Source organism: Arachis ipaensis, chromosome B4 (genome assembly GCF_059453495.1).
Source record: "Arachis ipaensis isolate K30076 ecotype BB chromosome B4, ASM5945349v1, whole genome shotgun sequence".
In the NCBI taxonomy this organism is placed as follows: Eukaryota; Viridiplantae; Streptophyta; class Magnoliopsida; order Fabales; family Fabaceae; genus Arachis; species Arachis ipaensis.
The window spans coordinates 96519723-96538909 of record NC_142439.1 but is presented as its reverse complement, the minus strand read 5'-3'; the positions used below and the strand labels follow the sequence as shown (position 1 = coordinate 96538909).

At 37.1% G+C, this 19187-nt stretch overlaps 1 non-coding gene across 1 annotated transcript; it reads right to left on the bottom strand.

The window, feature by feature from the left end:
• Nucleotides 1-1824: 1824 nt before the first annotated feature.
• LOC148568470 (small nucleolar RNA R71) lies at nucleotides 1825-1932 on the bottom strand. The gene has a single exon (XR_015881622.1). It is a non-coding gene; the product is annotated as a small nucleolar RNA R71 (small nucleolar RNA).
• Between the last annotated feature and the right edge of the window lie 17255 nt (nucleotides 1933-19187).

Sequence of the window (19187 nt, the reverse complement as noted above, 5' to 3'; positions counted from 1 at the left end):
AAATTCATGCATTCATAGTGTTCTTCATGATCTTCAAGTTATTCTTGGTAAGTCTTCTTGTTTGATCTTGATGTTTTCTTGTTTTGCATCTTTTCTTGTTTTACATGTGCATTTTTGCATCCATAGAGTCTAAACATGAAAGATTTCTAAGTTTGGTGTCTTGCATGTTTTCTTTGCATATAAAAATTTTCAAAAATATGTTCTTGGTGTTCATCTTGACATTCAAAGTGTTCTTGGTGTTCATCTTGACATTCATAGCATTCTTGCAAGCATTCATTGTTTTGATCTAAAAATTTCATGCATTGCATCATTTTCATGTTCTTCTCTCTCCTCATTAAAAATTCAAAAAATCAAAAAAGATATCTTTCCCTTTTTCTCTCTTAAAATTTCGAAAATTAGATTTGACTTTTTCAAAAATTTTTAAAAATCTAGTTGTTTTTATGAGTCAAATCAAATTTTCAATTTAAAAATCTTATCTTTTTCAAAATCTTTTTCAAAAATCAAATCTTTTTCATTTTTCTTAGTTATTTTCGAAAATTTTAAAAATATTTTTCAAAAATTTTTTTCTTAATTTTATATCATAATTTTCGAAAATAACATCATCAATTAATGTTTTGATTCAAAAATTTCAAGTTTGTTACTTGCTTGTTAAGAAAGATTCAAACTTTAAGTTCTAGAATCGTATCTTGTGATTTCTTGTGAATCAAGTCATTAATTATGATTTTAAAAATTAAATCTTTTTCAAAACTAATTTCAATCATATCTTTTCAAAAATACCTTCTTATCTTATCTTTTTCAAAAATTTGATTTCAAAATATCTTTTCTAACTTCCTAACTTCTTATCTTTTCAAAATTTGTTTCAACTAACTAACTAACTTTTTGTTTGTTTCTTATCTTTTTCAAAACTACCTAACTAACTCTCTCTCTCTCATTTTCGAAAATCCCTTTCCTCTTTTTCAAAATTTCTTTTTAATTAACTAATTATTTTAATTTTTGATTTTAATTTTTGAAAACTACTAACCTTTTTCAAAAACTATTTTCGAAAATCACTAACCCTTTTTCAAAAATAATTTTCGAAAATCCTTTTCCCTCATCTCCTTCTAATTATTTATTCATCTACTAACACTTCTCTTCATCTCACATCACTGCTCCTATCCTTACCCTTGTGTTTGGATTCTTCATTCTTCTTCACCCCTATTCCTTTTCTTCTTCTACTAACAATAAGGAACCTCTTTACTGTGACATAGAGGATTATTCCTCTTCTTTTCTTGTTCTCTTCTCTTTCTTATGAGCAGGAACAAGGAAAAATGCATTCTTGTTGAAGCTGATCCAGAACCTGAAAGGACTCTGAAGAGGAAACTAAGAGAAGCTAAATTACAACAATCCAGAGACAACCTTATTGAAAATTTCGAACAAGTAAAGGAGATGGCAGCCAAACCCAACAACAATAATGCAAGGAGAATGCTTGGTGACTTCACTGCACCAAATTCCAATTTACATGGAAGAAGCATCTCCATTCCCGCCATTGGAGCAAACAACTTTGAGCTGAAACCTCAATTAGTTTCTCTGATGCAGCAGAACTGCAAGTTTCATGGACTTCCATCTGAAGATCCTTTTCAGTTCTTAACTGAATTCTTGCAGATATGTGATACTGTTAAGACTAATGGAGTAGATCCTGAAGTCTACAGGCTCAAGCTTTTCCCTTTTGCTGTAAGAGACAGAGCTAGAGTGTGGTTGGACTCTCAACCCAAGGATAGCCTGAACTCTTGAGATAAGCTGGTCACGGCTTTCTTAGCCAAGTTCTTTCCTCCTCAAAAGCTGAGCAAGCTTAGAGTGGATGTTTAAACCTTCAGACAGAAAGAAGGTGAATCCCTCTATGAAGCTTGGGAAAGATACAAGCAGCTGACCAAAAAGTGTCCTTCTGACATGCTTTCAGAATGGACCATCCTGGATATATTCTATGATGGTTTATCTGAGCTATCAAAGATGTCATTGGATACTTCTACAGGTGGATCCATTCACCTAAAGAAAATGCCTGCAGAAGCTCAAGAACTCATTGACATGGTTGCTAATAACCAGTTCATGTACACTTCTGAGAGGAATCCTGTGAGTAATGGGACGCCTAAGAAGAAGGGAGTTCTTGAAATTGATACTCTGAATGCCATATCGGCTCATAATAAAATATTGACTCAACAAGTCAATATGATTTCTCAGAGTCTGAATGGAATGCAAGCTGCATCCAACAGTACTCAAGAGCCATCTTCTGAAGAAGAAGCTTATGATCCTAAGAACCCTGCAATAGCAGAGGTAAATTACTTGGGTGAACCTTATGGAAACACCTATAATCCCTCATGGAGAAATCACCCAAATCTCTCATGGAAGGATCAACAAAAGCCTCAACAAGGCTTTAATAATGGTGGAAGAAACAGGTATAGCAATAGCAAGCCTTTTCCATCATCCACTCAGCAACAGACAGAGAACTCTGAACAAAATACCTCTAATTTAGCAAACTTAGTCTCTGATCTATCTAAGGCCACTGTGAGTTTCATGAATCAAACAAGGTCTTCCATTAGAAATTTGGAAGCACAAGTGGGCCAGCTGAGTAAAAGGGTCACTGAAATCCCTCCTAGTACTCTCCCAAGCAATACAGAAGAAAATCCAAAAGGAGAGTGCAAGGCCATTGAATTGATCACCATGGCCGAACCTGTAAGGGAAGGAGAGGACGTGAATCCCAAGGAGGAAGACCTCCTGGGACGTCCAGTGATCGATAAGGAGTTTCCCTCTGAGGAACCAAAGGAATCTGAGACTCATCTAGAGACTATAGAGATTCCATTAAACCTCCTTATGCCCTTCATGAGCTCTGATGAGTATTCCTCTTCTGAAGAGAATGAGGATGTTACTGAAGGGCAAGTCACCAAGTACCTTGGTGCAATCATGAAGCTGAATGCCAAATTATTTGGGATTGAGACTTGGGAAGATGAACATCCCTTGTTCACCAATGAACTAAGTGATCTGGATCAACTGACATTGCCTCAGAAGAAACAGGATCCTGGAAAGTTCATAATACCTTGTACCATAGGCAACATGATCTTTGAAAAGGCTCTGTGTGACCTTGGTTCAGGAATAAACCTCATGCCCCTCTCTGTAATGGAGAAACTGGGAATCTTTGAGGTACAAGCTGCTAAAATCTCATTAGAGATGGCAGACAATTCCAGAAAAAAGGCTTATGGACAAGTAGAGGACATATTAGTAAAGGTTGAAGGCCTTTACATCCCTGCTGATTTCATAATCTTGGATACTGGGAAGGATGATGATGAATCCATCATCCTTGGAAGACCCTTCCTAGCCACAGCAAGAGCTGTGATTAATGTTGACAGAGGTGAATTAGTCCTTCAATTGAATGAGGACTCCCTTATGTTTACAACTCAAGGTTACCCTTCTGTAAACATGGAAAAGGGGCACAGTAAGCTTCTCTCAAAACAGAGTCAACCAGAGCCCCCACAGTCAAACTCTAAGTTTGGTGTTGGGAGGCCACAACCAAACTCTAAGTTTGGTGTTGAACTCCCATATCTAAACTCTAAGTTTGGTGTTGGGAAGTCTCAACAATGCTCTAAACATCTGTGAGGCTCCATGAGAGCCCACTGTCAAGCTATTGACATTAAAGAAGCGCTTGTTGGGAGGCAACCCAATTTTTATTTATCTAATTTTATTTTTCTTGTTCTTTCACGTTTTATTAGGTTCATGATCATGTGGAATCACAAAATAAATATTAAAATTGAAAACGGAATCAAAAACAGCAGAAGAAAAATCACACCCTGGAGGAAGACCTTACTGGCATTTAAACGCCAGTAAGAAGCATCTGGCTGGCGTTCAACGCCAGAACAGAGCATGGTTCTGGCACTGAACGCCCAAAATGGGCAGCATCTGGGTGTTTGAACGCCAGAATTGCACCCTGGAGAAGAGCTAGCGCTGAACGCCCAGAACAAGCATGGTTCTGGCGTTCAACGCCAGAAATGAGCAACAAATGGGCGTTCAACGCCCAGAACAAGCACCAATCTGGCGCTGAACGCCCAGAGTTGTGTGCAAGGGCATTTTGCATGCCTAATTTGGTGCAAGGTTGTAAATCCTTGGACACCTCAGGATCTGTGGACCCCACAGGATCCCCACCTACCTCCACTCACTTCTTCTCACCCCTCTTTCACACAATCCCATAAACACTCTTCCCCAAAACCACTTTACCACTCACATCCATCCACTCTTCCCCATAAACCTACCTCATAAACTCCACCTACCTTCAAAATTCAAAATCAATTTCCCACCCAAACCCACCCTTATGGCCGAACCTTACCCCCCTCCCTTCCCTATATAAATCCCTCCATTCTTCTTCAAATTCACACAACACAACCCTCTCTTTCCCTTCTTGGCCGAAATACACCCCTCCCACCTCTCCTCCATATTTTCTTCTTCTTCTTCATCTATTCTTTCTTCTCTTGCTCGAGGGTGAGCAATATTCTAAGTTTGGTATGGTAAAAGCATAAGCTTTTTGTTTTTCCATTACCATTGATGGCACCCAAGACCGGAGAATCCTCTAGAAAAGGGAAAGGGAAGATAAAAGCTTCCACCTCCGAGTCATGGAAGATGGAAAGATTCATCTCCAAAGCTCATCAAGACCACTTCTATGATGTTGTGGCCAAGAAGAAGGTGATCCCTGAGGTCCCTTTCAAACTCAAGAGAAATGAGTATCTGGAGATCCGACATGAAATCCATAGAAGAGGTTGGGAAGTTCTAACAAACCCCATCCAACAAGTCGGCATCCTAATGGTTCAAAAGTTCTATGCCAATGCATGGATCACTAGGAACTATGATCAAAGTAAGAACCCGGACCCAAAGAATTATCTCACCATGGTTCGGGGGAAATACTTAGATTTTAGTCCGGAAAATGTGAGGTTGGCGTTTAACTTGCCTATGATGCAAGGAGATGCACGCCCCTACACTAGAAGGGTCAACTTTAATCAAAGGTTGGACCAAGTCCTCATGGACATATGTATGGAAGGAGCTCAATGGAAGATTGACTCCAAAGGCAAGCCGGTTCAACTAAGAAGACTGGACCTCAAGCCTGTGGCTAGAGGATGGTTGGAGTTCATCCAACGCTCCATCATCCCCACTAGCAACCGATCTGAAGTTACTGTGGATCGGGCCATCATGATTCATAGCATCATGATTGGAGAGGAAGTCGAAGTTCATGAAGTCATCTCCCTTGAATTCTACAAAATAGCCGAAAAGCCCTCTTCTGGGGCAAGGCTAGCTTTTCCTCATCTTATTTGCCATCTATGTTACTCAGCTGGAGCTTTCATAGAAGGATACATTCCCATTGAGGAAGAGAAGCCCATCACTAAGAAAAGGATGGAGCAAGCAAGAGAGCCCATTCATGGATCTCAAGAGACGCATGAAGCTCATCACTATGAGATCCCGGAGATGCCTCAAATGTATTTTCCTCCACAAAACTATTGGGAGAAAATCAACACCTCCCTAGGAGAATTAAGTTCCAACATGGGACAACTAAGGGTGGAACATCAAGAGCACTCCATCATCCTTCATGAAATTAGAGAAGATCAAAAAGCAATGAGGGAGGAGCAACAAAGACAAGGAAGAGACATAGAAGAGCTCAAGGACATCATTGGTTCCTCAAGAAGGAAACGCCACCATCACTAAGGTGGACTCATTCCTTGCTCTTACATTCTATGTTTTTTTTTTCTCTATGTTAAGTGCTTATCCATGTTTGTGTCTTATTACATGATCATTAGTAGTTAGTAACTATGTCTTAAAGTTATGAATGTCCTATGAATCCATCACCTCTCTTAAATGAAAAATGTTTTAATTCAAAAGAACAAGAAGTACATGAGTTTTGAATTTATCCTTGAACTTAGTTTAATTATATTGATGTGGTGACAATGCTTCTTGTTTTCTGACTGAATGCTTGAACAGTGCATATGTCTTTTGAAGTTGTTGTTTAAGAATGTTAAATATGTTGGCTCTTGAAAGAATGATGATAAGGAGACATGTTATTTGATAATCTGAAAAATCATAAAAATGATTCTTGATGCAAGAAAAAGCAGCAAAGAACAAGGCTTGCAGAAAAAAAAATGGCAAAAAAAATAGAAAAAAAAAGAGAGAGAAAAAGCAAGAAGAAAAAGCCAAAAGCTCTTAAAACCAAAAGGCAAGAGCAAAAAGCCAGTAACCCTTAAAACAAAAAGGCAAGGGTAATAAAAAGGATCCCAAGGCTTTGAGCATCAGTGGACAGGAGGGCCTAAAGGAATAAAATCCTGGCCTAAGCGGCTAAACCAAGCTGTCCCTAACCATGTGCTTGTGGCGTGAAGGTGTCAAGTGAAAACTTGAGACTGAGCGGTTAAAGTCAAGGTCCAAAGCAAAAGAAGAGTGTGCTTAAGAACCCTAGACACCTCTAATTGGGGACTTTAGCAAAGTTGAGTCACAATCTGAAAAGGTTCACCCAGTTATGTGTCGGTGCCATTTATGTATCCGGTGGTAATACTGGAAAACAAGTGCTTAGGGCCACGGCCAAGACTCATAAAGAAGCTGTGTTCAAGAATCATCATACTGAACTAGGAAAATCAATAACACTATCTGAACTCTGAGTTCCTATAGAAGCCAATCATTCTGAACTTCAATGGATAAAGTGAGATGCCAAAACTATTCAAGAGGCAAAAAGCTACAAGTCCCGCTCATCTTATTGGAGCTATGTTTCATTGATAGTTTGGAATTTATAGTATATTCTCTTCTTTTTATCCTATTTGATTTTCAGTTGCTTGGGGACAAGCAACAATTTAAGTTTGGTGTTGTGATGAGCGGATAATTTATACGCTTTTTGGCATTATTTTTAGTATGTTTTTAGTAGGATCTAGTTACTTTTAGGGATGTTTTCATTAGTTTTTATGTTAAATTCACATTTCTGGACTTTACTATGAGTTTGTGTATTTTTTTGTGATTTCAGGTATTTTCTGGCTGAAATTGAAGGACTTGAGCAAAAATCAGATTCAGAGGTTGAAGAAGGACTGCTGATGCTGTTGGATTCTAACCTCCCTTCACTCAAAGTAAATTTTCTGGAGCTACAGAACTCAGAATGGTGCGCTTCCAATTGCGTTGGAAAGTAGACATCCAGGGCTTTCCAGGAAGATATAATAGTCCATACTTTGGCCGAGTTTAGATGACGTAAAAGGGCGTTGAACGCCAGTTCTACGCTGCTGTCTGGAGTTAAACGCCAGAAACACGTCACAAACCAGAGTTGAACGCCAGAAACACGTTACAACCTGGCGTTCAACTCCAGAAAGAGCCTCTGCACGTGTAACATTCAAGCTCAGCCCAAACACACACCAAGTGGGCCCCGGAAGTGGATTTATGCATCAATTACTTATTTCTGTAAACCTTAGTAACTAGTTTAGTATAAATAGGACTTTTTACTATTGTATTAGACATCTTGGGACGTCTGGTTCTTAGATCATAGGGGCTGGCCATTCGGCCATGCCTGGACCTTTCACTTATGTATTTTCAACGGTAGAGTTTCTACACTCCATAGATTAAGGTGTGGAGCTCTGCTGTTCTTCAAAGATTAATGCAAAGTACTACTGTTTTTCTATTCAAATCAACTTATTCCGCTTCTAAGATATTCATTCGCACTTCAACCTGAATGTGATGAACGTGACAATCATCATCATTCCCTATGAACGCGTGCCTGACAACCACTTCCGTTCTACCTTCGATTGAATGATTATCTCTTGGATCTTTCAATCAGAATCTTCGTGGTATAAGCCAGATTGATGGCGGCATTCATGAGAGTCCGGAAAGTCTAAACCTTGTCTGTGGTATTCCGAGTAGGACTCTGGGATTGAATGACTGTGACGAACTTCAAACTCGCGAGTGCTGGGCGTAGTGACAGACGCAAAAGGAGGGTGAATCCTATTCCAGTATGATCGAGAACCTCAGATGATTAGCCGTGCTGTGACAGAGCATTTGGACCATTTTCATAAGAGGATAGGATGCAGCCATTGACAAAGGTGATGCCTCCAGACGATTAGCCATGCAGTGACAGCGCATCGGACCATTTTCCAGAGAGGATTAAAAGTAGCCATTGACAACGGTGATGTCCTTACATAAAGCCAGCCATAGAAAGGAGTAGGACTGATTGGATGAAGACAGCAGGAAAGCAGAAGTTCAGAGGGACGAAAGCATCTCTATACCTTTATCTGAAATTCTCACCAATGATATACATAAGTATTTCTATCCTTATTTTCTATCTATTTATTATTTATGTTCGAAAACTCCATAACTATTTTATATCCGCCTGACTGAGATTTACAAGGTGACCATAGCTTGCTTCATACCAACAATCTCCGTGGGATCGACCCTTACTCACGTAAGGTTTATTACTTGGACGACCCAGTGCACTTGTTGGTTAGTTGTATCGAAGTTGTGAATGAAAAATAATTTATTAAGACGTGCATACAGAGTTTTTGACGTTGTTGCCTGAGATCACAATTTTGTGCACCAGTGTTCATTCATAGTGCCTGCATTAGCATTTGCATTCTGTATTCTACATACTGCATAATAATTAAAAAAAAAAAGAGAGAAGGGCACGCGACGCGCAAGCGTCGTTGACGCGTTCGCGTCATAGGTGCTTTCAAAATAAGGAGAAAAGAGGCAGAGAGTCACGCGAAAGCGTGGTTGGAGGCGTGCCTTAGGCACAAATATGCCCACGCGACCGCGTCACTGACGCGCTCGCGTCATTTGCGAAATAGCCTCGCTGCAAAATCGACGTAAATGGGTGTATGACAGCAAGTTATGGTGGAGTAGGGCTGGAATGGTGCTAGAAGCACAAGCCCTACCACGCGACCGCGTGCCCACGCGGCCGCGTCATTTTCAAAATTTGGCCATCCACGCGATCGCGTGACCCACGCGTCCGCGTCACAAGCGATGCACAGCTTATCCAGATCAACGCTTAATATCTTATCTTTTCTTTCCCAAATCAAAATCTTTTCTTTCCCTTCTTATTTCTTTCTTCTTCCTTCTTTCTTCTTTATTCTTTCTCACTTTTTACTTTCTCCTCCCTTATTTTTCACATTCATTATCAAGGTTCTTTTCTTTCTTTCTTTACTTTTTACTTTTCCTTTATTATTTTTATTTATGTTTTCCTCTTCTTTTTCTTTTTACTTTCATTATCTATATTTTCTTTTTCTTTCTTTTTTCTTTTTATTCCTTTAATTGGTGTTGCAAATTTAATTGGGTAATCATTTTCTTCTATATTTTCTTGTGGATTATTGTGGAATTATTTGACAATTTATATTACTTCTTCAAGGGTTGCTTGCATGTTTAATTCAATAATTTCAATAACATATTCACCATGCATGCTAAGTGCTTGTGAAAAAGCCCGTATGGCATTGTGCATTATTTTTATATTACTCTATTCTACTACTTTAATGCCTGTTTTTCACAAAACCCTTTATATATTTTATTGATTAAATATAATTGTCAATATAAACAGGTTGTTAGTTTGAAAGAGTTGATAATCAAATTGGGCATTTAATGCTTGATCTATGCTACTCATGTCTTTGCCGGCATGTCAATAAACATCTTGCATTTACTTGCCATCTTATGCACTTGCTATATTTCCATTGATGAACTTTTCACATGTAGTCATGACCATGTGTTAACGACACCCCTATTTACCGTGCATTGATTATCACTTATACCATCCCCTTCCTTGCTCTAACCCTTAAGTTTTAAAGTTACTTACTTTTTTTCTTTTTAGGCTGGCCACTAAGAAAGGTAAAGAGAAAGCTGCTCCCAAAACACCAGCAAGGAGAAGAACCAAGAGACCTCCAACTAAGGCGCCTCCATCTACAAGCGTCAGTTGGAGCAACCCGTCCACTCGCACATCTTAGCATGCACCGAGGACGGTGCAATCTTTAAGTGTGGGGAGGTCGATACCGACCTCCATGGGTTAGTTACTCTTCTATCTCAACACCAATGGTTTATTTTCCTTGTTAGTTGTTGCATTTGCATGTTTGATTGCATATTTATTTGATTTTGTGCATATTTTACCACCACTTGGTTAAAGTAATATTTTCTTTTCCAAGAAATTATTTTATAATATTTCACTAATTTGAATTAAAATTTTTGAAAAACTTGTTTGAAGAAATATTATACTGGAACATGGTTTAGAGCTCGAACACATAAAATCTGTGAGATTTTTTAGCTTATTTGAATTGGTTGCATTTTATCAACCAATATTTTATTTTTGGTGTGTGTTTTTCTCTCTAAAATTGTGATCTTTGTCTTGCTTGATTCTATATTTCCATGGTTTGATGTATGCATGCACTTATATGATTGAGACCTTCGTTTCACTGAGCTTACATACCCATATGGCCTTACCTTTTTATTATCCCTTGCAAACCAATGTTGAGCCTATTATACCCTTTTGTTCTTTACTTTAGCTCATCACTAACTCTAAGCAGAAAATAATAATGTCCTTAATTTGAATCCTTGGTTAGCTTAGACTAGTGAGAGTGCTCATGAATTAAGTGTGGGAAAAATTGGATTTGGAAACATTTGGTTTGAGAATTGAGTATGTTAGAATTTTCTAAAAGTATGAAAGAATGTTGAGAATATGTTCATGCATTCAATACCTTAATCATATGCCTTGAGAAAAGCAAAAGAAAGAAAAATTATGAAAAAAAATTATGTGGAAAAAGAAGAAAAAGAAGAAAAAAGCGAAAAAGAAAAGAAAAAGAGCAAATAATAAAAAGGGACAAAATGCCCCAAAGTAAATGGTGAAAGCAATGCATATGTACTGTACTCAAAATTAGGATGCATGAATATGTGAAAAACATGGCTAATGGATAGTTAGATGTGATATTATGATTACATGGATTGTCTAAAGTTAGGTGGAAAGTTCAAGTTAATTAAGGATTCAGATTTTAGTCCACTTGGCCAAATACAATCCTACCTTAACCTTAACCCCATTACAACCCTTAAAAGACCTCTTGATATGTGTATTTTGTGCATCAAACTTTTGTTGATTGGTAGAAGAAGAGCAAGCCTTAGAAAGAAAGATTAGCAGAGAATTGAGAGAATCGAACCTTAAACACTTGAGCGATTAGAGTGCATACACTTCCAATGAGGGTTCGATGCTCAATTCCTTGTTCCCGGCTTTCATGAGCTATTTTCTTTTGCAAGTTTACTTGTACCTTATTTTGTGATTTGAATTAGTGAGATCCAGTTCATATTTGTTCTTAAAAGATTTATTTACTTTTCACCAAGTAGGTAAAAGCATTTTGCATGTAGTTGCATTCATATAGATAGGTTGCATTTCATACTTTCTTACTTTCCCCATTCATTCTTTTATAGCCTCTCTTGAGCTTAGCATGAGGACATGCTAATGTTTAAGTGTGGGGAGGTTAATAAACCACTATTTTATGATTTATCTTGTGCTCAATTGAGTGGTTTATATCAATTCTTTACTCACTTATTCATATAAATTGCATGGTTTTACATTTTCCTTCCTGATTTTGTGCTATGATTGAAAATATGTTTCTTTGGTCTTAAATTTGCTATATTTAATCCTCTCTTATTACCATTCGATGCCGTGATATGTGTGTTAAGTGATTTCAGAGATTATAGGGCAGGAATGGCTTAGAGGATGGAAAGGAAGCATGCAAAAGTGGAAGGAATACAAGAAGTTGAAGAAATTGCTAAGCTGTCCAGCCTGACCTCTTTGCACTCAATCGACCATAACTTGAGCTACAGAGGTCCAAATGAGGCGGTTATAGTTGCGTTGGAAAGCTAACATTTGGGGCTTCAAAGTAATATATAATTTTCTATAGTGGCTATACATCTAGGCGATGCGAATGCGTGATTCACGCAGACGCATTGCAGTGACAAAAAACCAGCGTGGCAGATTTCGCAACCAGCGATTTCTGGGCTATTTTTGGCCCAGTTCTCAGCCCAAAAAACACAGATTAGAGGCTATAAAATGAGAGAATCTATTCATTCATCAATCATACTTCCATAATACACAATTTTAGGTTTTTAGATGTAGCTTTTAGAGAGAGAGGCTCTCTCCTCTTTCCTAGGATTTAGGATTAGGATTAGAATTTATGATTTCTATTATGATTAGGCTACTTCTCTTCATTCCAGGTTCAATGTTCCTTTAATTTATTTTCTACTTTTATTTATTCTATTACTTTAACTGTTATTTATCTTTTCAATTTGGCTTATGAACTCCATGTTAGAATTGATTTCTTTATTTAATGCAATTTGAGGTATTTCAGATTTATGATTGTTTTATTCTATTTATGATGATTTCAATTTAATTTAGATTTTTCTCCTTTTGGTTTTGGTTAAGTAATTGGTAACACTTGAGTTATCAGACTCAGCAGTTGATTGAAAATTGGAATTCTTGCTGATTGATTTGGATCGCTCTAAAGCTAGTCTTTCCATAGGAGTTGACTAGGATTTGAGGATCAAATTGATTGGTCCACTTGACTTTCTTTTATTTAGTAAGGGTTAACTAAGTGGGAGCGATAAACAATTCTCATCACACCTGATAAGGATAACTAGGATAGGATTTCTAGTTCTTATACCTCACCAAGAGTTTTCTTTATAATTATTAATTTATTTTTCTTGCTATTTACATTACTTGTTCACTATTCCAAAAACACAAAAACATACATTTTTCCATAACCAATAATAAATCACACCTCCCTGCAATTCCTTGAGAAGATGACCCGAGGTTTAAATACTTTGGTTATAAATTTTATTGGGTTTGCTTAAGTGACAACCAAAGTTTTTGTACGAAAGAATTTTCTGTTAGTTTAGAGACTATACCTACAACGCGATTAATTTTGTGAATTTCTCTGCTAGCAAAAGTCAGTTCGTCACGATGCTATGAACATATGAAGCTGATGATGAGGACTGGGCATACTGATATCCCCTCCGAGCCTGACACACCCTTGGAGCACTCTGAGGAGGCGGAAGAGGATGAGCAGGATGAGGAGGCACAGGTGGCAGACCAGCAGCAGGCATAGCACGAGGAGCCTCAGCTTGAGCAGCCTGCAAAGCCTCAGGCCCCTACACAGCCAGAGCCTACAGAGCCAGCAGCAGCACACCCTTCAGGAGGCGATGATCCCTCACACCCGGCTTGACTGAGCATCGAGGACGATGCTGTGATATAAGTGTGGGGAGGTCGCTATCTCTGGCGGATTCTATTTTTGGTGAACTATTTTAGACCTTTTATCCTATTTTGCTTTATTTTCTTTTTGCTTTATTTCCTTTTATTTTATTTTATTTTATTTTATTTTTCTTTTATTACTCGGACATTTCTATTTTATTGTACTCTTGTTTATTTTTACTTTGTTACATTTTACACTTTGGGCTGTATATATCTTAGATATTTAGCTTGAATTGCACTTTTAGTCTATTAGTTGTGGTATGGAAAAATGTGGATTATTAAGTTTAGTTTACCCTCTTAGCATATGAGACATTGATTTTATTGAAAACAAGGAGTAAACTAGAACTATTTAGCCTTTCATAATCACAACATTCCAATTAGTATATATATATATATATATATCATAATAAATGTTAGTCAATTTAGGTGAAATTTTCAAGAAATATATTTATTTTTAGGAAAGGCATTTAAGATTCACATTGAATTGAGTTAAAACCCTTTAGTAACTTGCCTGATATATATAATTGGAATATAGTTTTTGAGCCAAAGAACACACAACCCGTGAGTGTTTGAGCCTATCAGCCTAATTGCATGGTTACATTATTTAACCATAATATTTTATTCTTGTGTGTTTTTTCACTATGATTGCAGACTTTACTTTGTTCCATTCTATATGTCCACTGTTTAGTGTATTTACATGCTTGCATATGATTGAGGCCATTATTTGTCATTAGTTCACTTATCCCAAATAGTCTACCCTTTCAATCAACCTTGTTTGCCACTTTGAGCCTTTTAATCCACATTTATTCTGTATTTTACTACATCACTAACCTTAAGCAGAAAAAATAAATTAATTACCCCAAATTGAATCTTTGGTTAGCTTAAGATAGAGATTGTGTATCAATTAAGTGTGGAAAACTGTGGAAACTTGGGTTGATAAGAAAGTGTTGAATTGACAAGATATTGGGAATTTGGATGCATACTCATGTGAGACCAAAACAATTAAAATACCATGTGCATTGATATGTTATGTTTATTTTTACAAAAAAAAAATTCTATAATTAAATAAATAAATAAGGGGACAAAATTACCCCAGTGTTAAGTTTAATAAAAGATCAATGCATATGTGATAAAATTAAAGATAATTTGGTACATGAATGTGTGATGCAAAAGTGAGAATTATGGGTAGCTAGGCATGATTTTAGAAGTACATAGAGTATGTATATGTTAGGTGAGAACTTAGGCTAGTCAAGGATTCAATTTATAGCTCACTTGGCCATACATATATCCTCACCCTTGCCTTAACCCCATTACAACCTTGAAAAGACCTCATGATGTTTGCATTTGTACATTAAATATTTGTTGATTGGTTAGATGAAGAACAAAGTCTTAGAAAGCATGACTAGAGAAGAGTTGAGTTGGTTTAATACTGAGTGATTAGAGTGCATATACACTACCAGTGAGGGTTCAATAGCTCATTTCCATATGTCCATATTTGATCATTGCTTGTCTTGCAAGTTTGTGAAATCTTTTGGTTGACTCAACTCAATTGTGAATGTATTTTGATTTATTCCTTGGTTGTGCATATATGATTCCTTGAAAATTTGACTCAATCTGACCACATGTATGCTTATATATATAGACAAATAGTAATTAGAATAGCATGATACATGCAGGTAGCTTGCATTTAGATTGCATTGCATAGGTTCCACCATTCTGCCTTCACTCTTTTTCTGTTTCTCTTGAGTTTAGCATGAGGACATGCTAATGTTTAAGTGTGGAGAGATTGATAAACCACTATTTTATGGTTTATCTTGTGCTAATTTGAGTGGTTTTTATCAATTCTTTGCTCATTTATTCATATAATTTGCGTGGTTTTACGAATCCTTCCTTATTATGTGATATAGTTGAAAACATGTTTCCTAGGCCTTTAAACTGTTAATTTTGATTATCCTTTATTATCATTCGATGCCGTGATCTATGTGTTGAGTATTTTCAGGCTTTATAGGGCAGGAATGGCTTAGAGGATGGAAAGGAAACATGCAAAAGTGGAAGGAACGTGAAAAATGAAGTTTTGAGAAGCTGGCAGTGACGCGCACGCATGGGTGACGCGTACGCGTGACTGACGCATACGCGTGACAAGGAAATTCGCCAAATGACGCGCACGCGTGACCTACGCGTACGCGTGACATGCGCCATGTGCAGAAAGCACTGGGGGCGATTTTTGGGCTCCTTTTTGGCCCAATTCCAAGCCCGAGAACACAGAATAGAGGCTGCAGAATAGGGGAATCATCCAATCATTCATTCATTCATTCATTCATCAATTAGACAAAATTTAGGTTTTAGGATTTTTCTTAGTTTTAGGTTTATTTCTTCTCAATTCCAGGTTCAATGTTCCTTTAATTTAGTTTCTCTTCTGCTTTTAATTGTCTTAGCATTCTAGTTTATTTATCTTTCCAATTGAATTTATGAACTCCATGTTAGATTTGATTTCTTTATTTAATGCAATTTGAGGTATTTCATATTTATAATTTTAATTTAGCTTTTTACATTCTTAGCTTGAATTGAGTAATTGGAGACTCTTGAGTTATCAAACTCCTTTGTTGATTGATAATTGGAAGTTGCTGGTTGATTTGGATCCCTCTAAAGCTAGTCTTTCCTTAGGAGTTGACTAGGACTTGAGGAATCAAAATGATTAGTCCACTTGACTTTTCTTTATTTAGTAAGGGTTAACTAAGTGGGAGTAACAAATAATTCTCATCACAATTGATAAGGATAACTAGGATAGGACGTCTAATTCTCATACCTTGCCAATAGTTCACTTAATTATTAGTTTATTTTCTTATCATTTACATTCCTTGTTCAACCTTTCAAAAACCCAAAAATATACTTTTCCATAACCAATAATAACTACACATCCCTGCAATTCCTTGAGAGACGACCCGAGGTTTAAATACTTCGGTTTATATTTTTATTGGGTTTGCTTAAGTGACAACCAAACTTTTATACGGAAGGATTCTTTGTTGGTTTAGAAACTATACAAGCAACGAGGATTTATTTGTGAAATTCTTTACTAGCAAAAATCCGTTCGTCAGCCTTCCTCGCCGATTCCCGGTTCTCCCACTACGCCACCCATGTGTCCAGGAACCATTTGCGCAACCACTTGCTTCCTCCCATGCCCGGTCGTCCTTGCGCCCGGCTACCTCTCCTCTGACACGTTCGGTTGGCCGGCGTCGCCCCTGTTCTGCATTCCAGCGTCGCCTTTGTTCTGCGTTCTAGCGTCTTCCCTTCCCAAGGCTCGTGCTCACCCTAGCCAGAGTTGTGGAGATCTCTTCAGTTCGAGTAATCCTTGCATCCGGGTCAGACCCAGCCCGTTTGGAGCACCCACCCGCTGGCGCAGTACTTTGGCCCTTCACCATCAGCCCATCATATTGTCTCATCTTAATTATATTGGGCCTGCTGACTTCCAGCCCATTTTCCTTGCTTGAACCTTCGTATATATGGCACTCATATCCTTCATAATAATTGGAAACCGTTTCTTCCGAGTCAACCTGGTTGATTTCATGCGATCCCTTAGAATCCGCCAAACCATTTAATTCCACGTGATTACCGTTTCCAAATTATGGTTTTGAATTTTTGTGATGCCACTCATTGAAAATGAGACTTGAATTTACCAACCTGTCCCTCCCTTGTTCGTCGTTCCTATGGTCAACCTTTGTCTGCACTACCGTCGGATCCTAGCCAACCGCCATTGGTTCACGCTGCATCTCTTCTTCGTTTATCATGTGTCCGACTCTTGCCTCCTCCTTTCTTTTTTGAAAACACTCCTCCCGATACACCTCTCCACCCACTTCTCGTACAAGGACGTCGAATCCACTTGTCCCTATTGTAACATGAATCCATTTGTTGATCATATCAAAGGTGCATGTATCGATGAGTACTCTACCCGCACTGAACGAATTACCTGATTCCGTCAATTTATCACATTCCACTACTTCTCCCCATTGCTCTCCTATTCTGTGAAAAGTGTTCATTGACCATGCATGTATTGGGACTCTATAACATTCTAGCCAAACCCTTCTAGACTCGCTTTTCTCAGTCTCATCCCATCTCCAAACCAAATGAAACAGTCTTAATAAATTGTTCATTCGAAATGTGTACGCTTCTTCAGCACTAAGCACCGAATCAAACGTTATCATTGCTTTATATGCCCCCAACTCCCTTACCTGTGTCACACCTGGCCAGTCCCTATGGATCTTTTGCTATGGTAAAGTAAAATCAATCGCCATCCTCGTGCCGCCTACAATACTTCTCTGCAGCCAAACGACATTTTCACTTGCTATCGGTACTTCTAACTTCTTTGTCGATCCATTACTACTTTGACCTTTTACAGGTTCATCTGACATCCGCCTCACCACTTTTTCATCAGCTGCTCCCACCCTATGTGTAAGTGTATTGTGTCCTCTAGCATCATGTTTAGTGATCACTTTCATTCGTTTGTCTCTCGTATTTTGTATCGTAGCTCCCCTTCTATATTTCGCTTCTCCTACAAACAACTTTCTGCCTCTCACCACCATGCTGTTCATGTCTGCAACAGCTTTCAAAGCTCCTCCCTTTGTAGTGTATCGTATGAAGGCAAACAAATATATCTGCCCATTTTTATTCTTCCGCGACAGATATATGTAGATGATTCTCCCTGTCCATTTGAACATATGAAACAGTTCTCTTCTTGATATGTCTTCCGGCAGGTTGTCGACGAAGACGGAGAAAGAATCAAGCTCCAAGCGTTTATACTCTTCTTTATTCTAAACCCTAGGATCTTTATCATTTTTACTTTGTGCATATGTACCCCCAGTGTGTTTCCCCACCTCCCAAGCTCTCGAATCCTCTTTCTCCCTCTCATGATAGTTATGTTAGACAATTCACAATTCTAGGATAATTTTTTCTCTTCTACTTTTTTTTGGATAAATGAAAAACTAAATTACTTGGTGTATATTGAGTGAGTACTCATGTTTCTTTTGCACATCATCATCATCATTATTATTATTAAAACTAGACATGAGTGAGTGTTTTTTATACAAAAGTCTTACATTTTTTTACGGTCTCATTCTTTTTTAATCTAGACATAGTCTGAAATTTTTGCTATATTCTCTTATGTAATTTTTTTATGGTATTAATTTTTTTATATAAACTTTTTTTATTGGTCTTATGCAATTTTTTTTTTGACAAAACAACAATAGATTTCTAGACTTTCAAGTCATTCAAGCTCTGATATCATATCTTAAAATTATTTTTTAAAAAAAATTGCATGATAAAAAAAGACAATAAATAATTATATAACAATAAATAGTGGGTAATACTATGGTGCTGAAGCCTTTTAATTTCAGCAGGTGATGAAATGTGTTGGAGACATTTTTGATGGATGCGTGTTGAAGTTGGGAGTACACGCGCGGACAAAAACTGCTCATGGCAGTGTTTGCAAAGAAAGGTTTAACTGAAGAGTTAAAAATTGGGATAATTAGATATGTTTAATGTGATATTAAGTTATTAACAATGTTTATGTTTTTGGATTAATTTTTTTTTGTTGGTGATGGTCATTTTTTGTACCACTCAAATATTTTATTTTTTTATGTGATATTAATAATGCGTATGTCTAATGTGATATTAAAGTATGTTTAATGTGTTTAGATTTTTTTATGTTGATAATAAAAAAAAATTATTTTTGGTGTTTAATATTATTTAGTTCACGTTAATAAAAAAAATTATATTTTTATATTTTTTGTTGAGTATTTAATTTGTGATGTTAATAATAATAATTAAAGTTTGATATATTTGATTTTGAATATTGCATTGTTATTGTTCATGCTAATAATGATATTTTTTATTTTTAAATTTTAATTTTTCATGTCAATAAAGAATTAAATTATATTCAGGAATTAAAATATTA